At 40.4% G+C, this 19,239-nt stretch overlaps 1 protein-coding gene across 7 annotated transcripts in view; it reads left to right on the top strand.

Annotated features, from left to right (window-relative positions):
• Window positions 1–19,239, top strand: part of TBC1D5 (TBC1 domain family member 5) — a 645,101-nt gene that overhangs the window by 173,383 nt on the left and 452,479 nt on the right. Inside the window, exon 1 of one of the 7 annotated variants that reach the window (XM_056519938.1) lies at window positions 18,179–18,294. The exons of the other annotated variants lie outside the window; for them this stretch is intronic. The gene's annotated coding sequence lies outside the window, so the exon portion shown is untranslated. Of the gene's footprint in view, window positions 1–18,178; window positions 18,295–19,239 lie in introns of those variants that run through there. 7 annotated transcript variants of the gene reach the window in all.

Genomic DNA, 19,239 nt, shown 5'->3' with positions numbered 1-19,239 from the left:
GAAAAGCGGTGCAGTTGCCCATAGCAACCAATCAGATGGCTCCTTTCTTTTTACACAGGCCTCTTTAAAAATTAAAGCAGCCATCTGGTCGGTTGCTATGGGTAACTGCACCACTATTGCTGTACACAGATTTTGAAAAATCTCCACCATAGAGAGAGAAAAAGAGCAATCTCTCTCTCTCTAGAGACACAATACAGGCTTCAAATACATGACACAGCAAGATGCCATAGAAAACAAAAAATAACATAGGCTACCATAACTGCAATCCAGGCCAGGTTTGCACACCAACATACAGTCCCTCACGCTGAGGCTAAATCACAGCCCACATCAGGGGGCAGGGAATCAGAAAGAAAAGATACATGCAGGGAAATGTAGTTCACAGCCCAGCACGCATGCAGGGAGGGACAACCACAGGGTGTGCCCAAACCAAAAAGCGAGGGCAAGGAAAAAAATGAGGCATGATGGGACATGTAGTAAAACCCCCAAAAAAGGGAGCGTGGCAAACAAGCAATGGGAGGAACAACTTATGGGGAGGAGGGGGGAATGTGACATCACAATCCCCTGCAAAGCAGCATGGTAGTTGTAGTTGCAGTTTGTAGAAACAAACAGGAAACAGCTTGGAAGGGAAAATGAAGCAGCAGCATTATGGTGGACACAGAGTACAGCCTGCTAGCCACAATACAAGCATGAATACTTCACTAGCATGGCAATTAGAGACTCGCAGGTAAGATTGAAAAAGTATTTACACTGGATAACCCCTTTAAGTACTGGTGTTCCCCTTTAACACCTTTAATATTGGGCGAGTTCTTGTTGGCGACTGCCAAAGAAAATAAAGCCAGAGGCAGGGAAATCCCCTGTCGAGTGACCAGACAGACATAAAGCATCTTCAATCTGCTCAAAAACTTGACCCGAATCCCACTTCTGCAATGTATAGAAGAAAGAGTCCCCGTTGAGCGAGTCAAACGCGTTCTTCAAATCCAAGGAAAGTAACAAGCCTTCCCTTTGACATCTTGGTTCACAAGTGAGTCTGGTTGCTAAGATTTTTGTCATGTCATTATTTAGCAAAAAAATTGACCTGTAATTCTCACCACCAGTGAGATTGCTATTTGCTTTGGGAATAATGGGGGGTATTTATGAAAGGATTTATGTGTCTTTTTTAACGTAACTTTGGCGCAATACTTGGCGCAGTGTCTTTTTGCGCCAAAGTTTGGCGCATCTTCTCCACTGTCATTTTTACAACTTTCTCAAAATCACACGGTCCTGTGTGTGATTTCAACTTAAGTCAGTAATTCATCATTTGGCGCAATTTTGGCGCAAATCCCGTTTTTTTGGCGCAAATCACCGCCAAGAAATGTTGCACTTGGAAAACACACTTTGCAATGTAAGAAAATGTTAAGGCGTCAAAATACGTTAAAAAGGGCTGCTCAATACTATCCTGAGGAACCTTCACCCTCCGTTGAGCCAGCATTGGACATGGCCACACAGGTTCAGGAAAGATAAGCACTAAAGCAGTAGTCTCCAACCTGCAGACCTCCAGATGTTTCAAAACTACAACTCCCAGGCATGCTGGGAATTGCAGTTTTGCAACATCTGGAGGTCTGCAGGTTGAAGACCACTGCACTAAAGTAACAAAACAAAAACAAAAAAACTACTCAAGTTGAAAATAAAATCCATTTCACATGGTGGCTATAAACTAGGGATCGACCGATTATCGGTATGGCCGATATTATCGGCCGATAATCACGATTTTGGGCATTATCGGTATCGGCAATTACCTTGACGATAATGCCCCTCACCGCACCGCGACCGCCCCCCGCCGACCCGCCGCACCGCGACCGCCCCCCCGACCCACCGCACCGCGTCGCACCCCCCACTGTAGTGCTGGGCGGTATACCAGTATGAACCGGATACCGTTTTTTTTTCTCCCACGGTATGGATTTTTGCCCATACCGCTATACCGGTCGGGCCCCTCCCCCACCCTCTGAGTCAATAAAAAAAAAATGTAACTTACCCGTAATGGGGGTGCTCCGGGCCATCCATCCTTCCTGTAGTGTCCGGGGGCATTCCGGGTGGAGGGTGAACCGGTCCGGGCTGTCCTTCTTCTCCGGGGGTGCTCTTCTCCACTCCGGGCAGGCTCCGGCCTAGTACGCTGCATAGACGCCGCTACGCCATGACGTCAGGTGCGTCGCTGCGCAGCGGCGTCTATGCTGCGTTACTAGGCCAGAGCCTGCCCGGAGTGGAGAAGATGACCCCCGGAGAAGAAGGACAGCCCGGACCGGTTCACCCTCCACCCAAAATGCCGCCGGACATTACAGGAAGGATGGATGGCCCGGACCACCCTGACAGGTAGGGGGAGAGAAGCGGATGGCGGCGGCGGCCTATGGCACTGCAAAAGCCACTGCAGTGCATTGATTTAAAGCGCCTGCTTTAAATCAATGATCTGCAGCGGGGGGGGGGGGGGGGGGGATAAATAGCCAATAACTTATACTGGAATATCGGTATAAGTTATCGGCTATCGGCCCTAACCTCCACCGATTATCGGTATCGGCCCTAAAAAAACGATATTGGTCGATCCCTACTATAAACCCCACAAAAGAAAATAACTCATGTATCTTACTGATATCCTGCAGGAGGGACTCCGAAACGCTGCTCTACAGGGTAAAATCCGCGTCCTCTGTGGTGGTAAGTTCTGTGTAAAAGGCGCTGTGAACAGCTGATTTCACCATTTGAGCCAAAATTACTAACAACTTGCACCAAATGATAAATTTGGTGCATGTCCACGAAAACCAAAGTGAAAAAAAAAAGTGTAAAAAGAAGCTGTCAACAGGCAAAATTGATAAATACCCCCCTATGTTTATTGTAGAAAGCTTACACCGTAATCTTACTCTTTGTAAAGTTGCATTGGTTAAATATTCTTTTTAGTGTTGGTCTAATCCCTGAACATCTTTCTTTCTGCAAGCTGTGGGATTTGCCTGCCTGACTCTACCCCCGCTGATATGTCTAAACCTACTGTTGTGTTGTGTAGGAAAACCATAATGTTTCCATATACCACATGGTTTAGTAGGCACAACTGTTCGCCTTGCGCATACAGTTATTTTACTATACAGAGAGCCACGAGCGTTTGGAGGCTTTACCGAGTTGCTTTAGACTTTTGCTCGGGATTGATTGTTTAAAATATTTGCCATTTACATATTTATGGCTCATGTTCTTAAAATCCCTCAAAGACTTGCTGTTAATTTATTTGCTCTGTGCAGTGTAAACGGCAATGCTATATATACATTTTATATTTATGGGTAGGAGAACGTTGCTAAGGGGTGCTTTGAAACCACCTTTTTAGCTGTAAATAGCTATTGTGTACATATGGTAAGGTACTGCTGCTTAACAATTAGTAACTGCTTTGATGAAACTAAATTACATTTTTAAGTTCCCATCAGGAAGTCGCTCCACATATCTGTATTAATGTATTCAAGGCTCGAGAAGGAAAGTTAATTTTCCAGCTTAAATATTTAATTCAAGCTTAAAATTTAGTCTGTAATTAGAGCTCCCAAATGGCAGGAACATGGAGTATTTGTCCATTTTAATTAGATTGTTGTTTACCTATTAATTATATATCATATCTTGTCATATAGTTTTGATGGTAACAGATGGTGCTAGGAGTTAGTAAGGGTTTGAACAAAATAAGATTCCACATGATTTATTAAGTTGCACTTTATTAGTGAGTGGTCTGCTTTAGTTAATTCTCTGGGAAAAGAACTTAGCTAAATTTTTTTACTAATTTTTGTATGATTATTCCTTTGTGGAATGAACATCCCCCGCATCATTTTTCACTGGAAAAGAAAATATTGCAGTTTCATTTCTCTCTGGTAAAAGTAACACTCCTTCGCTGTCATGCCGTATAATTTGATTTCCTTAAGATATATAGTTTCTGCTCTGAAAAACCCAATAATAAAGCATTTAATGTTCTACTATAGTAACTGTCATTTCTTGCAGTGTTTCTGCCGTATGTCTTACTGCAGTATTTATAGGGGTTGTAGAGGATAAAAAAAAAAACATGATGTCTTTATTCCAAAAACAGAGTTATACCTGTCCACCGGTTGCGTGTGGCATTTTAGCTCAGACTCTTGTACTTCGGCATAGTTTAACAGATGGAGAAGAAATGAGCCAGGTTTTCCCAACCCTTTACCATTTCTGTAGGATTTGTGTGTATAAGGGTCAGTTCACACGTGCGTATTTTCTGCTGCAGATTTTCTGTCACAGATTTTGCTACCCGTTGAAGTCAATGGGCAACAAAATCTGCAGGAGCAAATCTGCAGCAAAAATATACGCGTGTGAACGCACCCTAAGGGTACATTCAGACGAGCGGGTCCACAGCGTATTTTACACTGCGGATCCAACGCTAAAGGACCGCTACATGGTGCCTTAAGATGTGCCTGATCAAATCGGCAATACGCAGCTACAAGCAGACACACTGCGATGTGCGAGTTTTTCCGTTTTTGCACTTTCATTTTTTCCTCCTGACCTTTAAAAAAAATCCTAACTCTTTCAATTTTGCACCTAAAAATCCATATGATGGCTTATTGTTTGCGCCACCAATTCTACTTTGCAGTGACATCAGTCATTTTACCCAAAAATCTACAAAAAAGTGGAAAAAAAATCATTGTGCGACAAAATTGAAGAAAAAACACAATTATGTAACTTTTGGGGGCTTCCGTTTCTACCCAATACATTTTTTGGTAACATGACACCTTATCTTTATTCTGTAGGTCCATACGATTAAAATGATCCCCTAGTTATATAGCTTTGATTTTGTCGGACTTCTGAAAAAAATCATAACTACATGCAGGAAAATTTATATGTTTAAAATAGTCCTCTTCTGACCCCTATAACTTTTTAATTTTTTCGTGTACGGGGCGGTATGAGGGCTCATTTTTTGCGCCATGGTCTGAAGTTTTTAGCGATACCATTTTTGTATTGATCGGACTTTTTGATTGCTTTTTTCCCCTCATTTTTTCATGATATAAAAAGTGACCACAAAAATGCTATTTTGGCCTTTAGAATTTTTTTTGCGTGTACGCCATTGACTGTGCAATTTAATTAACCATACATTTGTATAAGTCAGACATTTCCGCACGCAACGATACCACATATGTTTTTTTTTTATTTACACAGTTTTTTTTTTTTTAATTGGAAAAGGGGGATGATTCAAACTTTTATTAGGGAAGGGGTTAAAGGGGTACTCTGGCGCTAAGACATCGTATCCCCTATCCAAAGGATAGGGGATAAGATGCCTGATCATGAGGGGTCCCGCCGCTGGGAACCCCTGTGATCTTCAACGCCGCACCCCGTTAGAATCAGCCCCCGCAGCGTGCTCGCTCCGGGTCTGATTACTAGCGATCACGGGGACAGAGCATAGTGACATCACAGCTCTGCCCCCGTGTAACGTCACGCTCCGCCTCCTCAATGCAAGCCTATGGAGGGGGCGTGACAGCTGATTCTAATGGGGTGCGACGTGGAAGATCACGGGGTCCCCAGCGGCGGGACACCCGCAATCAGGCATTTTATCACCTATCCTCTGGATAGGGGATAAGATGTCTTAGCGCCGGAGTACCCCTTTAAATGATCTTTATTAACTTTTTTTTCGCAATGTTATAGCCCATAGGGGGCTATAACACTGCATACACTGATCTTTTACATTGATCAATGGTTTCTCATAGGAAACCATTGATCGATGATTCTGCCTCTTGACTGCTCATGCCTGGATCTCAGGCACTGAGCAGTCATTCGGCGATCGGACACAAGGAGGCGAGGTAATGGGACCCTCCTTGTGTCCTACAGCTGTTCGGGAGGCCGTGATTTCACCGCGGCGGTCCCGAACAGCCCCCTGAGCTAACCGACATTAGTTTACTTTCACTTTAAACGAGGCGATTAACTTTGAACGCTGCGTCTAAAGGGTTAATAGCGCGCGGCACCACGTTCAGTGCCACCCACTATTAGCCACGGGCCCGACCCGGTATGACGCATTATAGAAAGGGAAAGGACCCAGGACGTACAGGTACGCCCTTGGTCCTTAACAGGTTAAAGTGGACCTGTGGTTAGTCTTAAAAATAGGAAGTGTTTTTTATCACTTGGTGCCCTGTGTTTTTACTTCATTGCTACACTCCTGCCCCCTTTTACTGATGTATAGCGTTTTTACTCTTGTTGACTATTTTAACTTTTTATGCAAACTTGAAAAGAACAAGGGAAAAAAACACAGTAAGGCGCACACCAAATATATAAACACATATAATCCTTGATTATATACTGGAGATTGCATGGAGGGAAGTCATATATCTATTTATTGTTGGGGCTATGGTGTCCTTATAGGGAGGTCCCATTAGTTTGTTATCCCCTCTGTGGTTGAGCGGATGGGAATTTTTTCCTTTCCAGTGTTTTAATGGTTTCTATGTCTGTGTTTTTTGTACAGATTTTTGATATTATGTATAAATAAAGGATTATATTTGTTGATATATTTGGTGTGCGGCTTACAGTGTGTTTTTCCTTGTTCTTTTCAAATTAGCATATTATGGTACACTAAACACTTGCAGCACCCGTGGATTATTTGCCGAGATTAAGCCCACTATCTATGTGTTTTATTCTTACTTTTTACTGAATAGTCCGTTGTGTGGAAACATTATTTTATTGGATATGAATGCTAGAAGCAGGATGTGATTAGGGTATTAAGGGGGCATGAATTATGAAGCACAGTTGTGACCAAAGATCCGAAAAACTGAAAAGTCGCATTTGATAAATTCCTGACCACTGCATGATATCAACTGAACTCATGACTTGGTATGTTCTTTTAGATAAACCTTCTAAAACAAAAGTCGCAATGAAATGTCTCAAGACAAATTGTGAGACAAATGAACATCACAAAACTTGGGTAAAACCAATGAAAAATTCCTCCCAATTTCTCTTTCAAGAGGTTTTCTGGATTTTCCTGGACTCTTCTTGCCTGGATAGTGAAGATTTTAGAATTTATCTTACATCATATTACATCTTCTATAACATATAGACAAGCCCTGCTAATAATTATAAACAGGCATCACTTATAATATAATCTTATATAAACAGGCTTTGGTAATATAATAATATGTACACAGGCACTGATAATATAATAGAATCTAAACAGACCTTGCTAATAATATATTAACAGGCAATGATGATATAATAACCTATAGATAAATATTAATAGTCTTTTGTGAATTTTACAGCATACCAGAGGTAACCTAATATATATTTTTTGCTCCACCTGGGTGTTTGCAACAAATGCTCCTGCTACTGTTTTCTGATCACATGAGTCAAGTTGTAGTGAAGACAACTTACAGATTCACCTAAATCATAGTAACACAGCAATATATTAAGGAACTGAGCACCTTCACTGGCAGAGTTTTCTTAACCTCTTGCAGACGCAGAGCATATGCATACGCCCTGCATCCCCGATCCTTTAGGACTCAGGGCGTACCTGTACGCCCTGGTCCCATTTACCGGGTTTAAACCATACTAACCAGCAGAGAACGGGTTAAACCCGGGGGCAGCCAGGACCCATGGCTAATGCAGGGCTTGGCCGATTGGGCCGATGTCCGGCATTAACCCTTTAGACACCACGATCAAAGTTGATCGTGGTGTCTAAAACGAAAATAAAAGAATCCTGGCAGCTCAGCGGAGCTGATCTGGACTATCGCGACAAAATCGCGATGTCCCGATCAGCTTACCGGACAGCAGAAGGGTCCCCACCTGCCTCTCCGTTGTCCGATCGGCGATATACTGCTCCATGCCTGCGCAGCAGGCTAGAGCAGCAGAGCGCCGGTTACACTTATAAGTGCTTTGCAATGGCAGAGCACTGATCAGTATATGCAATCAGAAGATTGCATGTTTTAGTCCCCTATGGGGGCTAAAAAAAGTGTCAAATGTTATTTTAATAAAAGTTCATTAACCCCTTCCATAGTAAAAGTTTAAATCACCCCCCTTTTCCCATTTTTTAAATAAAATAATGTAATAAAGAATAAAAATAATCATATGTGGTACCACCACGTGCGTAAATGTCCAAACTATTAAAATATAAGGTTAGCTAAACCACGTGGTCGATGACGTACATGTAAAAATATCCCTAAGTCCAAAATCATGCATTTTTGGTCACTTCATATACCATAAAAATATTAATAAAAAAGCGATCAAAAAGTCCCATCAAAACAAAAATGGTACCTATAAAAACTACAGATGACGGCGCAAAAATGAGCCCCGTACACGGAAAAATTAAAAAAGTTATAGGGGTCATAAGATGCCAATTTTAAACATACTAATTTCGGTGCATGTAGTTTATAATTTTTTAAGTATTAAAATAAAATAAAACCTATATATATTGGGTATCCTTGTAACCATATGGACCTACAAAATAAATATAAGGTGTCATTTTTACCAAATATTGCACTGCATAGAAACGGGAGCCCCCAAAAGTTACAAATTGGCATTTTTTTTTTATTTCACCCTACAAATTTTTTGTTTGTTTCACCGCAGGTTATATTATAAAATAAGTGATGTAATTGCAAAGTACAATTGGTGACACAAAAAACAAGCCCTTATATGGGTCTGTAGGTGCAAAATTGAAAGAGTTATGATTTTTAGAAAGGAAGGAAGAAAAAGCGAAAATGCAAAAACGAAAATTTGCTGAGTCCTTAAGGTGAAAATAGTCTGAATCCCTAAGGGGTTAAAGAGGACCTGTGGTCACTAATAATCCTACCTATAGATGGCTGGGGGGGGGCCTGATCACATACCTGTTTACGTTATAGAGGGGTACATCCTGTACCCTGCTGATGATCTCCGTACTCCGTCAGAGGGGCGTAGACATAATTATACTGTGTGCTGTGTTCCGTGCGCTGACTGCAGCTGTGGGCATGCATACTATGAACAGGTATGTGATCAATGGACTAAGTCATTTTTATTAAAGTTACTACAGATCTTCTTTAATTCACTCTAGCAGAATGGTCAAGATGGCAAAGCACAACTGGGCAGTCCAGAGTTGAAGTACAGACAGGTGTGGTAGATCAATTTCCAAATTCATAATGCGTTTAGTCATATTTTCATTTATTTATTTTTATTTAGCACTGAATACTATGCTATTTTTCCTGTCAAAAAGCGATGGAAACCTGACAGAGAATAACAAAAAAAAATTGTGAACACAGCCTTAAGCATGTCATACAAAGATGATAATTGCTAGGCAAAAAATATATCAACTGCCAGCTGACATGGGTTGTCATCCTCATGCCATCCCTGGTACTATTTATCGCTGTTTCAGTCAAATATAAAAATGCTGCCTGATTCATAGGTTAAGTGTACCATCTGTATGAAAGGCCTCCAGCTACAGAGATGCAACCATTTAGGGGTTTAGCTTATTTGAAGGGGTATTCTGGTGACATTTTTTTTATATTAACTGGCTCCAGAAAGTTTAAATAGATTTGTAAATTACTTCTATTAAAATAAATCTTAATCCTACCAGTACTTATCAACTGCTGAAGTTGAGTTGTTCTTTTCTGCCGGACCACAGTGCTCTCTGCTGACACCTCTGTCTGTCTCAGGAACTGTCCAGGGTAGGAGCAAACCTTTCCTGCTCTGGACAGTTCCTGAGACAGACAGAGTAGTCTTGTTAAAACTTAGCTTTTATTTATTCTTTGTGTAAACGAGGAACTTAAAGTGCTTGTGGTATGTACAGTGAAGAAATAGGGGGGGAGGGGTTTGGATAAAAAATCCGGCCAGCCCAAGTGCGTGCACTTAAGTGCAAATTTGCTTGTCATTTAGGCCAAATGAGCAGTTTATCAGTGTACCGCTAATGGCAGCACCGCCGCGCCTCTCAGTCACAGCGGAACACTGGAGCACTGCTGAAAAGTACCAGTATTTATTGTGCCGCTGGGGATGCCGATATTAAAATAATGCCTCCTAAACTAACGTTTCGCCCGTGGACCGGGCTTTCTCAAAGTAGTGAGGTCCAGTTTGAGAAAGCCCGGTCCACGGGCGAAACGTTTGTTTAGGAGGCATTATTTTAATATCGGCATCCCCAGCGGCACAATAAATACTGGTACTTTTCAGCAGTGCTCCAGTGTTCTGCTGTGACTGAGAGGCGCGGCGGCGCTGCCAGTAGCGGTACACTGATAAACTTCTCATTTGGTCTAAATGACAAGCAAATTTGTACTTAAGTGCACGCACTTGGGCTGGCCGGATTTTTAATCCAACCCCCCCCCCCCCTATTTCTTCACTGTACATACCACAAGCACTTTAAGTTCCTCGTTTACACAAAGAATAAATAAAAGCTAAGTTTTAACAAGACTGTAGGCAGTCTCTAGTTTAGGGCAGTCCTGAGGGGCTTGTCCCTAAAATTGTGATATATATTATTTGCCCTGAGACTCCTAGGGGATTAATTTGGTGTTGTTAGACAGAGTAGTAAGCAGAGTGCACTGTTGTCAGACAGAAAATAACAACTCAACTTCAGCAGTTGATAACTACTGGTAGGATTAAGATTTTTTTTTATAGAAGTACTTTACAAATCTGTTTAACTTTCTGGAGCCAGTTCATATGAAAAAAAAAAATGTTTTTCACTGGAATACCCCTTTAATACCATGATACTGTACTTTGCAGGAATTTACAATCACAACCTTCCACTATACAATTGTACTGAGACTCTTACCTCATATGGAAAATCCTCTGAGGGGGTTCTCGACTGTAGGTTAGTGCCTTCACTGTTCAGACACTGCTGCTGCTTCACCATTTTTTCACATTTCTTTCAACCTTATTACCTGTTATGCATTTTCTTGCCAAGTTTGCAGTCTTGTGTTGGCCACCATTGTGCCCTGTATTTATTTTATTGCACTTTTGTACATTGTGTTTTGTACTCAATATTTTAAGTGGACAAACCCCCAGGTGTTAACACCCTCTTTGGGCATTCATATGAATAAAGAATACATTTGGGAAAAAAAGAAAAATTACTTGCTTTAGTTTACAGTTTAGTTTGTGCGCTATAGCTCAGTTGGGAGTTTGGATGCTATTTTACCATCTAGATTCCAGTTACAAAGGCATTAAATAGGCCCTCTGACTTAGATGCGTATTCCAATTTAAAGAAAATAAAATGTAGTGGTGATTGGGTGGAGAAATAAAAACACTTATATTTACTTTAAGTTTAACCCCTTAACGACAATGGACGTAAATGTACGTCATGGTGACGTGGTACTTAACGTACCATGACGTACATTTACGCACCGACATGATCGCGAGCACCGGCTATCAGCAGCCAGGGACCCGCCGGTAATGGCGGACATCCACGATCGTGCGGATGTCTGCGATTAACCCCTCCGATGCCGTGATCAATACAGATCACGGCATTGCTGTACTTTGAACGGATGATCGGATCGCCTGCGGCTCTGCCGCGGGGATCCGATCGACAAGCATGGCGGCCGGAAGGTCCCCTCACCTTGCTCCGGCTGTCTCTCGGGGTCTTCTGCTCTGGTCTGAGATCGAGCAGAAAAGAGCAGAAGATGACCGATAATACTGAGCAGTGCTGTGTCTTATACATAGCACTGCACAGTATTAGCAATCAACTGATTGCAATGAATAGTCCCCTATGGGGACATAAAAAGTGTAAAAAAAATAAAATAAAATAAAAAAGGGAAAAGATGTAAAAAAAAATATTAAAAAAAGTGAAAAATCCCCTCCCCCAATAAAAAAGTAAAACGTCAGTTTTTCCCATTTTACCCCCAAAAAAGGGAAAAAAAAATAATACACATATTTGGTATCGCCGCGTGCGTAAAAGTCTGAACTGTTAAAATATATTGTTAATCATCCCGTACGGTGAACGGCATAAACGTAAAAAAAAAAAAAAAATCCAAAATTGCTGCTTTTTTTGTCACATTTTATTCCCAAAAATATTAATAAAAAAATAATAAAAGTGAAACCTAAGCAAAAATGATACTGATAAAAACTACAGATTATGTCGCAAAAAATTAGCCCTCATATCGCCCCATATACGGAAAAATTTGAGTTATAGGTAGTCAAAATAGGACAATTTCAAACATACTAATTTTGTTAAAATGGTTTGAGATTTTTTTTTAAGCAGTACAATTACAGAAAAGAATATAATCATGGGTATCATTTTAATCGTATTGACCTACAGAATAAAGAAAACATGTAATTTTTACCGGAAAGTGTACAGCGTGAAAACAAAACCTTTTAAAATTTGCTAAATTGCGGTTTTCTTTTCAATTTTCCCACATAAATAATATTTGTTTGCTTGCGCCGTACATTATATGGTAAAATAAGTGATGTAATTACAAAGTACAATTGGTGACGCAAAAGAACAAGCCCTCATATGGGTCTGTGGATGGAAATATAAGAGAGTTATGATTTTTAGAAGGCGAGGAGGAAAAAACGAAAATGCAAAAATAAAATTGGTCTTGTCCTTAAGGGGTTAAAGGGGTACTCCTGTAGAAAACTTTTTTTTTTTTTTTTTTTTTTAAATCAACTGGTGACAGAAAGTGAAACATATTTGGAAATCACTACTTTTTAGGGGCTTTATACTAAAGAGAAATCCAAAAAAGAAATCCATTTCCGTTGATGTCATGACCGCAGTGCTCTCTGCTGACCTCTGCTGTCCATTTCAGGAACTGTCCAGAGCAGGAGAAAATCCCCATGGCAAACATATGCTGCTCTGGACAGTTCCTAAAATGGACAGCAGAGGTCAGCAGAGAGCACTGTGGTCATAATATCAGAGGAAATGCATTTCTTTTTTGGATTTCTCTTTAGTATACAGTCCCTAAAATGTACTGGAAGGATTAAGATTTTTTAATAGAAGTGATTTACAAATCTGTTTAACTTTCTGGCACCAGTTGATTGGAAAAAAAAGTTTTCCACGGGAGTACCCCTTTAATACAGTAAGTGTCATATAGTAGTAGAATGTTTACCAAGGATCTGTGCTTGTGTTGGTGGTAAACAGCCATGTCCTGTGTCCCCCATAACACTGCTGACTACAGTCCTCAGAATCCTTTGTTTTATGGTGGAAGGTGATTTATTTCCCTCCCACACATTTGTCACCCCACCCATTGCAGCACAGCCATGCTCCCTTTGATCACATGTATTTCACGACATCACCTGACACACAAGCTCTGGATCTGTGTGATGATGAATACATGCACATGTTTGCCGGCAACATCATCAGGGGCTGGCTCCACACACAACAGACAAAGCAGCCATGCCCCCTTTTAGCACCTGACTTGTGATGTATTGTCTCTAGCCGTACAGCAAGCCGGGAAAGGTCCAAGACAATACTCATGTTGTAGGCTACAGAAAATTTACTTCCAGGGAAAAGAAAGACAAAGAAATTTGATACCTGCCTTCAAACACTGGTAGCTGAAGTATTTTGGTAACTAGACTAACTTTGCTCCCCCTGTTTTACATTCAAAGAAACAAAAATCCTGGAATAACTCTTTAATGGCGTTTTCTGGTTAAAAAGAATAAACATCAGGGGTTGGGAGGAGAAGTAAAAAACACATATTAACCCCCTATTGTTGCTTACAGACAGATTATCTTTAAGTGAAATAATATTTTTTTTTACCACTTAGCACAGTCAATTTATAATAATAAAAAATAAAATAAAAACTTTCTGTACCTCAGTGTGCTCCATGCCCAGATTTACCTAAAACCTTCAGAATGAGCAATTAATTGCTTCCAACATTAAACCCTACATGTGATGTGTGATTAAACTGCAGCCTTGTGCAACTACAAGCGATCACATTGCAAAACGATTAAAAAATGATTTAGCTCATTCCACCATGTACTGAAAGCTAGTGGTCTCTATTATGAGAACGATCTCTCAATAAAGAGGCTCATAAAAGTCACCCATGTATCCGAGCCCTTCTTTAGGTAGTGGTTTGTTGGCTGAGCCTATTTGTTATCATTAACGTGTTAAATTAAATTTTAGTTTTTCTCGTTTTTTTAATCGTTCCCTTCGTTGGTGCTATGTAATCAGATGCATGGCGGCAGTATTGTAGCGGTGTTAGTTCCTCTGACTGGTTTATAAATTAGCAGTAAATTACCGGACCACTTTATTATTCCACTAATTGCTTTTCTAAGATCTCGCAGCTAATAAAATGTATAAATACGCAGAGAATCAGCCGCAGCCGAATTTATCACAGGTAATATCTCAAATTCTGGAAAAGTAAAGAGCAGAAATAGACACAATTGGGTCAGTGAAATGTTCTTTATTACTGTATTCCTGGAAACTGATTGACAGTCGAGAAGATGTTTTTCTGTCTCATCTGTGTAAAACAGTATGGAGCAGTATTTTAATGCTATTAATGGCAACATACATTATCAGGTTTTTTGTCTCCTTTAATCATGCCGGCTGCTGAAAAACTTTCATGTAAGCCAAGCTCTTTTTTTTTTGATAATTAGATTACTCTTTTATTTCTTGTAATGAATGGCAATGAAATTATTATTAGCTTTTTCTTAAGTAATGCAATATAAAGATTTCTAGTTTTTTTAGAGTTAATTTCGTTTATAATTTGAGTCTTTGGAAGAAGTGCCAGCATGGTGGGAAATTATTAACCCTTTATGAAATAGAATGTACATGTATTTTACGGCGTGGGAGGGAGTATGGAGGGGACCAAGGAGCTGAGATGGCTGCATAAAGACGTGGACAAAATTGTTGGTGCCCTTTCTTAAAAGACAGAAAAAACAAAAATGCTTTCTGAAATAACTTTAAACTGACAAAAGTAATAATGAATAAAAAAGAATTAAAATAAAATAAACTGATGAAAATCAGACAAAAACTAGAATTGTGGTTCAACGGAATAATTTTGAAAATACAAAATTATAAAACTGGCCTGGACAAAATTATTCTTTGAACGTAATATTTTGTTGCACAACCTTTTGAGGCATTCATTACAGTCAAGCGGTTTATGTAAATTTCAATGAGACTTCTGCACTTGTCTTCATGTATCTTGTCCCACTCCTCATAAGATAGTGCCCCAGCTGTCTCAGGTGTGAAAGGAGTCTTCTCCAAACTGCATGTTTCTGCTCCTTACACAGATGTTCAATAGCATTCAGGTTGGGACTTGCTTCAGAATAGTTCAATGTTTTGCTCTTAGCTATTCTTGGGTGTTTTAAGCTATGTGTTTTGGGTCAATATTGTTGGAGGATCCATGACTTGTTAGCTGGAAGAAGCACTCAGTTTAAAACGATGTTGCTCCCTCTGTTTTAGTGGAACGCACCTGCTGTATGTCCCTGCTATCCTCTGAATAAAAAGTGAGCACAAGTTGGTGAGTGCCATCTTTTCTGTTCTTCTACATGTGTACAAGACCCATGGCCTGTGACAAAGACCATATTTCTTGACACTGGGCAGCAATTTTTCGCTCCAGAATGCCTTGTTAGTCTTAAGATGTAATTGTATCGCCACTTAGAGGGAAAGGGTGAAAAAATAAAAGGAAATTTAGCCACCCTTAAATGGGACTCAAAGGAACATAAGGGTTTCAACAAGTCATTCATTGTATAGTTAGAAAGGATAGTTTATCAATATGTTTTCTGTATCATATCCTCTCTGTGTTTAAGATCTCTGCTTGCTGGTTCAAGAGGAATCTTCAGCATTAACTTTGAGGGAACAAAAATATGTCCTGGTCATGTGGTGCACCCATAGGTACATAGCTGGTCAGGAGACACAGCTCTGATAGCTGTACTGAAATATGGAATTGTTTGATCATCACAGGGCCAAGGATAGGGGATAAGATGTTAGATCGCCGCGGTCCCGCTGCTGGGGACCCCAGCTCTGTGCGAGTTCGCTCTGTGCATAATGACGGGCGATACAGGGGCCGGAGCAGCGTGACGTCATGGCTCCGCCCCTTATGACATCATGGCCCATCCCCTTAATGCAAGTCTATGGCAGGGGGCGTGACGACCGCCATGCCCCCTTCCCATAGACTTGTATTGATGGGGGCGGGCCATGACGTCACGAGGGGTGGAGCCGTGACGTAAAGATGCTCCGGCCCCTGTATTGCCCATCATTACGTGCAGAGCGATCTCGCTCTGCGCAGTAATGATAGCGGGGTGCTGTAGCAGCGATCCCCGGGGTCCCCAGCAGCGGGACCGCGGCGATCTAACATCTTATCCCCTATCCTTTGGATAGGGGATAAGATGTTTAGGGGCGGAATACCCCTTTAAAGTAAATAATAGCAGTTCCTACTAAAAACTGTAAGTAATTGATACAGAAAGTAAACTGAACGATTGTAGAAATGTTCATTATACAAAGAGTAACCTTTCTTTTCCAAAGCAGCATTAACTTTTTAATATTTGTTTGAACAAAAGTCATATGGTTCATTGAGAATGTTACGGTAGGGCAGAGCAATTGTTTGATTGTTTTCGAGGCATCAGTAAAGAACAGTATGTCTTTTGGAGAAAAATCTGTACTACGTGTTTCTAAATGCTAGAAAAAAGACTGCACACCGACGCCTTGTGAATTTGCCAGGGATAAGAGGAGATAAAAGACTCAGGAACTGACATCTCTGATAGATGGCTGCTCACCTCAAGTGAGTGATAACAGCGATTATCAACCCAGTTCTGTATTGGGGTACTGAGAGCTTGGATTAGCTGCTAAGCCTGGAGGGTAACAGGCTGACAGGGGCAGCCTGTCCTGTAGAATATCCAATATGGTGGTGCAAAAAATCCCTTGTACCTGGCGCTTTTACTTTTGATCAAGGAAGGTGGAGAAACAACTCCAGAGATACTTCCAAGCAATTAATTATATAAAATAATAAGATACAAACACAATGACACATTTCAGTGGTCAACACCCCCTTCTTCAATCTGAAGGACAAACATTCTATTAGCCATAGTCCATGAACTACATAGTATCAGATATAATCTATAAACTGTCTTCTACCAGCTGTACTCCTTTAACTTCATAATTTGCCAACTATAGTTCATGAAAAAGAACAGTTTCCTCTAATCTATAGTTCATGAAGTGGAAGCAATATTTTGTCAGTTACAGCACATGAAGAAAGAGCCACATTCTTCTTATTACTCTGCATGGCATAAAGTGTAGTATTTTATTAACTGTACCCCAAAAAGTTAGTGCTATTTTATTCCAGCAACTGTAGAGTCCATGAAGATGGGGGCTATAGTTTACCAACTATAGCCCATGCAGAAGTCACTATATTCTATGAAAAAGGAGCTATATTTAAAGGCTATGGACACCTTTTACACTGATTTTCTGTTGATTTGTTTCCTGAATACAATACGAAGCAACTTTCTACCTGGTCTTCATTAGAAATGTACTACTATTTAACTGTTACCCAGAAAAAGAGTAGAGTAGACCCATCATTTGGACTTTCTGCTCTTTCAGTGTTAGAGACAGCAGTAGTGAGTGGCATACACAAACAGTTCATATAGTAGACAGGGGGAAAGGAACCTTGAAGAACAGCTCACACAGGCTGGAGAAAGAGCAGAGAGAACATTGAAAAGGGTGTACAAGCCAAAGTAAGCAAAATTTATAATAAAGCTCTATTGAGAAAATATTTTTGCACCATAATAAGTAAAAAGCAAAAAAAGTTGTTCTTAACCTTTAATCCAATGTCTGTCTGTTAATACCCTATAACCTTTTATGTGGGTTGGCGGCTATAGCCACATTTCTCCTCTTTTTTTTTGTGTTTTTAAGCTTTTCTTAAGAGGTTGCAGTAGCATTCAGATCATTTTCAGTATTCCCTATAAGCTGATCTCGTTTACCAAGCTGTGACTTTCTACTAAACCATACAAAGTGCCAGTGTGCGTCTTTTCCTAGTTTAGATTTCATCAAATTCATCAGAACATGTTGTATATAATTCTCTGGTTGATCTTTCTCTTTTTTTTGTGTTTGTGCACTTATGTTTCCAATCCCAAGTGAATAGCAAAAGATATTTGTGCGTAAACACACAGATCCTGTAGTAAGTGTTCATCTGCTTAATTCATTGAATAATGTGCCAAATCTACTCTTAGCAGTATCACTAAATGAATCAGACGGCTTTATATTATTGGATAAAGAAACACGTTTTACATAATGCATATTATTCACTGAAGCTGTTACTTTGTTTCTTTTTTTTCTTTTACTTTTTTCTTGCATAGGTTGTTTTTTTCCCTTTGCACAATGAACTAATGTTTTCCTGGATGTGATGTTAAAAACTAATAAAGATGCAGTGATAATTGAAATCTGTAAAAGTGTTTCCTAGTTGTTAGCCAACTGAAACTCACAATGCAAGTTCTGTCATAATAGTTTATTTTGTAATATTTCAATTTGATCCCTATTATGCGGATGTTGCTGACAATATTTGGTTAATGATTGTTAATGATACTGAATTATTGTGCTTTTGATCAGATTAGAAAACTGACTCAGGATTGTTTCACCCTTCTGGTGCCAGACACATGATGTATTTAGATTTGTCAAAACATGTGGGCTACTGTGCTCTTGGGCCAGTACTGGGAGATAATAATGTGAGCTGACTGCTTAAAAGTTTGGTTAGGATTAAATAAACTTCATGAGATTGTCTAAGCCCTAGAAAGATTACATCAATGAAAGCACAGCGAAGTTGCGTAACTCTTTTATATTTAGAGTATACGAAAAATAATGGCCTTAGTCTATTAAAAAGTCCCCCTCAATATATTAAGGTATGTTTTGCTTCGCAGTACAGTACATTATATCCAGTATAAAGACCAAAAGAAAACCAGTAGGGACTAAGGAACCCAGTTCTCTTTGGCAGGGGGAACAGTTAGCCGCCTCTCACTTAAAGGAGATCTGTAGTGCAATGAAACTTATCCCCTATCCAAAGGATAGGGGATAAGTTATAGATCGCGCTGGGGCCCCCCGGGATCTCCTGGACGGGGCCGCAGCAGTATGCTTGAAAGGGGGCATTCTGTCCCAGCATGATGTGGTGGCCGACACGCCCCTCCACGTACCCCATAGAGATACATGGAGGGGGCGTGTCTGCCGCGGCTTTCTGCTAGGGACGAAACTTCACTTCCTGCAGACTGCCGCAGCCCCGTCCAGGAGATCCCGGGGAGGACATTTTGTGCTGGAATACTCCTTTAACACCACTGAGTCTGGTCTTGGAGTCGAATGTAAAAAAGTTATATTCTAGACATCTGCTTTCCTGTATATATCTCTACTGAACTGTTTGTTCTGTAGAAAGCAATTTTCTGCCT

The sequence above is a fragment of the Hyla sarda genome, chromosome 5 (genome assembly GCF_029499605.1).
Source record: "Hyla sarda isolate aHylSar1 chromosome 5, aHylSar1.hap1, whole genome shotgun sequence".
NCBI lineage: Eukaryota > Metazoa > Chordata > Amphibia > Anura > Hylidae > Hyla > Hyla sarda.
Note: the sequence above shows the minus strand (reverse complement) of the source record. Positions and strands in the feature narration are given on the sequence as shown.